This window comes from Aulonocara stuartgranti, assembly GCF_965226115.1.
Source record: "Aulonocara stuartgranti genome assembly, chromosome: 3".
Lineage (NCBI taxonomy): Eukaryota > Metazoa > Chordata > Actinopteri > Cichliformes > Cichlidae > Aulonocara > Aulonocara stuartgranti.
The window spans coordinates 23,618,924-23,623,951 of record NC_138941.1 but is presented as its reverse complement, the minus strand read 5'-3'; positions in this window follow the sequence as shown (position 1 = coordinate 23,623,951).

Sequence of the window (5,028 nt, the reverse complement as noted above, 5' to 3'; positions counted from 1 at the left end):
GAAACAAGGTTAAATGAAGTAAGAGCAAAAAGTTAACAAGTAAATAAAGAAACAAGGCAGAGGAGAGAAACCCCAACAATCCCCTCTGAGCAAGCACTAGGCGACAGTGGGGAGGAAAAACTGCCTTTAAACGGGCAGAAACCTCCGGCAGAACCAGGCTCAGGAGGGGGCAGTCAACTGCCGGGACTGGTTGGGGGGGTGAACAGAGGTGGAGCAAGACGAGGCTACATCAGTTGAAGAAGCAGTATTGTCCCTCTTCCGGAAAAAGCTGAAGAATCTTTTCTTCTTTTTCATGGACTTTTCCACGAGCGCCTTTTTCTCCAGGATGAGGGTTCTCAACTCATGGATGGTTTCGGTGTTTTGCTCCTCAAGTTTCTTGCATGTTTGTTCCACCTGTTCTAATGTTGCTCGTGTTTCTTCAAGCTGTTCTTTGAGCTCTTTGGATGTTGCCTCCTGTGTCAGCTTTGCCTTCTGCAGGTCTGCATTTCTCACTTGATCTTCTTTGTGCAGGCCTTCTAGCTGTTCATTTCTTTTCTGGGTGTCGCGGAGCGTACACTGCAGGTCTTCATGCATTTTGTCTTGCTTTTGCTTTTGCGCCTGCATTTCTGTGTTTTCCCGCTTCAAGTTGTTGAATTCCAACAATATCCCCTTAATGAGCTCTGAGTTGTTTTTGGCCATTTGATCGATCCTTTTCTGCATCTGTGAGCATCGTTTTTCCAGAGTTTCCTTTTCTCCCTGCAGCTCACTTGTTTTGACCTTCAGTTCATTACAGAATCCTTGCAACTTTTGATTTTTACTCTCAAAGTCCTTGATAGTGCACTTTTCTTCTGACAGTCTTTCTTGCTGTTGCTCCTTCTCTTGAAGAAGGTCTTTATTTTTTTCTTCAGCTTCATCAAGCTTTCTTTGGAGCAGGTGATTCTGTTGGTCCATGTATTGGAGATCCCACTCTAGCTTATCAATCGTGGCTTTCCTGCCTTGAAGCTGCTCGGACATTTCTTTCACTTCAGCGCTCTTTTGCTTGTTTTCTTTGATGAGGAATACAATCTGCTCTCTGGCTTGAGCAAACTTGATCCCCCAGCCCTCATTAATAATGTTGATGTCGGGCTGGCGCTGTAGTGTTTCTTCCAGGTGTTTGTTTTGTGCTTCCATTTGTAAGCACTTCTTCTCCAGGTGAACTTTTTCTTTTTCAAGTTGTTGAATTTTGTTCTGGAGATGGTTGTTTTCACTCCTACTCTCCTGTAATGCCCTTTGGGTGGATAAGAGGCCATTTGGAGAAGTTGGCCGGCCACGCAAGGAAGGAGAGGCGGCGTAATCGTTTTGTCTCGGTTGCCGTAATCTTGGATACATGCTGGCGTTTGTATCCGATGACTCTGAGAGGTTTCCGAATGTTTCTGTAGTGAACGTTTGAAAGCTGCGAACACGAAGGCTGCGAAGTAACGAACTAAAAATTGCTGTTTGTCACCCCTATTTAAGGAAAAACTTCCTTGTGACATCATCACTCCTAAGCCAATCAGGTTGTCACATGACATTCTGGAATGTGGAATGGGGATATATATATTTTTTAAACAGTTTTCAAATTTAACTTAATATTTAAGTGTTTCTTACTTGACCTGCTTAGTCGATTAAAAAGTTAATTGCCACGAACACCCCTAATGTTATATAACAGACCACAGAAAAAAGACAGCTTTTTTCTGCGTGACAGAGCTATAATAAATGTTTTGTTTTTTTAGTGATCCTACTTTTTATAAAAGGGAACATTATTTAAAGAATATGTATTTAATTAAAAAACTCTGTATTCATCTAAAGGGTATAACAAGAAGGGTGAGCTTCCTGCTCCAAAATGAAATGACCAAAATAAATGTATTTCTCTGCAATTACAAACTCTGTGTAAACAGTCTTGGTGTCAAAATAAAGCTAACGCTGGTGAGATGTCATCAGAGCTGTAAATATTACTGCAGATGTTACTATGTCAAAGTTACTGTGACTCAAACATAGAAAAATGTCTTTTTCATTTCCCTCACCTAATTTTTCAAAGTATTTTATAGCATATAACACCTTTGAAAATATGCTTTGGTTCCCATTTAACTCCAGAACATCATAAATCAAAATATGGATATTACCTGTCCACAGATTCATGGTGACGTAACTGCTCTTTTAACTGTTTGGTGTCTTTGCTTTGTTTGGTGTTTGTAGAAATGGTTTACATGAGCTTTTAGCTGAGACTCAGAGGTTTCTGTGGACACTACTCATGTCAGCACTTATATTTCTGACCTCGTGTTATAATCGATTAAACGCGATCTCCTCCCTTTTGCCCCCATTTTTGATGGTGTGGGTACAAATGATCAGGCATGACATTCTCATAATAAATCAGATAAGATACTGCAAATAGTTAATCCTGCATTTGTGTGATTGAAAAGTGTGTGCAATGACACTGTTTTAAAGATTTAGCCTAAATCATTTTGGCGTGAATGAGCCTAAACATGATGACCGGACTAGTGACACCATATCACCTGTGACACACACACACGCACGTATGACTTTGCCAGTTTCAGCTGAAACAATTTCAGTGTTTCAAACCATGTTCCAGAGTTTTTAGGTCACCGTTCATGAGGTTTCAAGAAGAAAATGAAAGACAGATCTGAATGTTTGAAAGTGTTTTGGAAAAACTCTGTAAAGATTAGATGAACAATACTCAAAGGATAAATTCAACTGTTTTATTTTGTTAGATAAGTTGAAAAAAAAGTTAAACAAGCAAGTAAATAACGAAACAAGGTTAAATGAGGTAAGAACAAAAAGTTAACAAGCAAATAAAGAAACAAGGTTAAATGAGGTAAGAACAAAAAGTTAACAAGTAAATAACGAAACAAGGTTAAATGAGGTAAGAACAAAAAGTTAACAAGCAAATAAAGAAACAAGGTTAAATGAAGTAAGAGCAAAAAGTTAACAAGTAAATAAAGAAACAAGGTTAAATGAGGTAAGAACAAAAAGTTAACAAGCAAATAAAGAAACAAGGTTAAATGAGGTAAGAGCAAAAAGTTAACAAGTAAATAAAGAAACAAGGTTAAATGAGGTAAGAACAAAAAGTTAACAGGCAAATAAAGAAACAAGGTTAAATGAAGTAAGAGCAAAAAGTTAACAAGTAAATAAAGAAACAAGGCAGAGGAGAGAAACCCCAACAATCCCCTCTGAGCAAGCACTAGGCGACAGTGGGGAGGAAAAACTGCCTTTAAACGGGCAGAAACCTCCGGCAGAACCAGGCTCAGGAGGGGGCAGTCAACTGCCGGGACTGGTTGGGGGGGTGAACAGAGGTGGAGCAAGACGAGGCTACATCAGTTGAAGAAGCAGTATTGTCCCTCTTCCGGAAAAAGCTGAAGAATCTTTTCTTCTTTTTCATGGACTTTTCCACGAGCGCCTTTTTCTCCAGGATGAGGGTTCTCAACTCATGGATGGTTTCGGTGTTTTGCTCCTCAAGTTTCTTGCATGTTTGTTCCACCTGTTCTAATGTTGCTCGTGTTTCTTCAAGCTGTTCTTTGAGCTCTTTGGATGTTGCCTCCTGTGTCAGCTTTGCCTTCTGCAGGTCTGCATTTCTCACTTGATCTTCTTTGTGCAGGCCTTCTAGCTGCTCATTTCTTTTCTGGGTGTCGCGGAGCGTACACTGCAGGTCTTCATGCATTTTGTCTTGCTTTTGCTTTTGCGCCTGCATTTCTGTGTTTTCCCGCTTCAAGTTGTTGAATTCCAACAATATCCCCTTAATGAGCTCTGAGTTGTTTTTGGCCATTTGATCGATCCTTTTCTGCATCTGTGAGCATCGTTTTTCCAGAGTTTCCTTTTCTCCCTGCAGCTCACTTGTTTTGACCTTCAGTTCATTACAGAATCCTTGCAACTTTTGATTTTTACTCTCAAAGTCCTTGATAGTGCACTTTTCTTCTGACAGTCTTTCTTGCTGTTGCTCCTTCTCTTGAAGAAGGTCTTTATTTTTTTCTTCAGCTTCATCAAGCTTTCTTTGGAGCAGGTGATTTTGTTGGTCCATGTATTGGAGATCCCACTCTAGCTTATCAATCGTGGCTTTCCTGCCTTGAAGCTGCTCGGACATTTCTTTCACTTCAGCGCTCTTTTGCTTGTTTTCTTTGATGAGGAATACAATCTGCTCTCTGGCTTGAGCAAACTTGATCCCCCAGCCCTCATTAATAATGTTGATGTCGGGCTGGCGCTGTAGTGTTTCTTCCAGGTGTTTGTTTTGTGCTTCCATTTGTAAGCACTTCTTCTCCAGGTGAACTTTTTCTTTTTCAAGTTGTTGAATTTTGTTCTGGAGATGGTTGTTTTCACTCCTACTCTCCTGTAATGCCCTTTGGGTGGATAAGAGGCCATTTGGAGAAGTTGGCCGGCCACGCAAGGAAGGAGAGGCGGCGTAATCATTTTGTCTCGGTTGCCGTAATCTTGGATACATGCTGGCGTTTGTATCCGATGACTCTGAGAGGTTTCCGAATGTTTCTGTAGTGAACGTTTGAAAGCTGCGAACACGAAGGCTGCGAAGTAACGAACTAAAAATTGCTGTTTGTCACCCCTATTTAAGGAAAAACTTCCTTGTGACATCATCACTCCTAAGCCAATCAGGTTGTCACATGACATTCTGGAATGTGGAATGGGGATATATATATTTTTTAAACAGTTTTCAAATTTAACTTAATATTTAAGTGTTTCTTACTTGACCTGCTTAGTCGGTTAAAAAGTTAATTGCCACGAACACCCCTAATGTTATATAACAGACCACAGAAAAAAGACAGCTTTTTTCTGCGTGACAGAGCTATAATAAATGTTTTGTTTTTTTAGTGATCCTACTTTTTATAAAAGGGAACATTATTTAAAGAATATGTATTTAATTAAAAAACTCTGTATTCATCTAAAGGGTATAACAAGAAGGGTGAGCTTCCTGCTCCAAAATGAAATGACCAAAATAAATGTATTTCTCTGCAATTACAAACTCTGTGTAAACAGTCTTGGTGTCAAAATAAAGCTAACGCTGGTGAG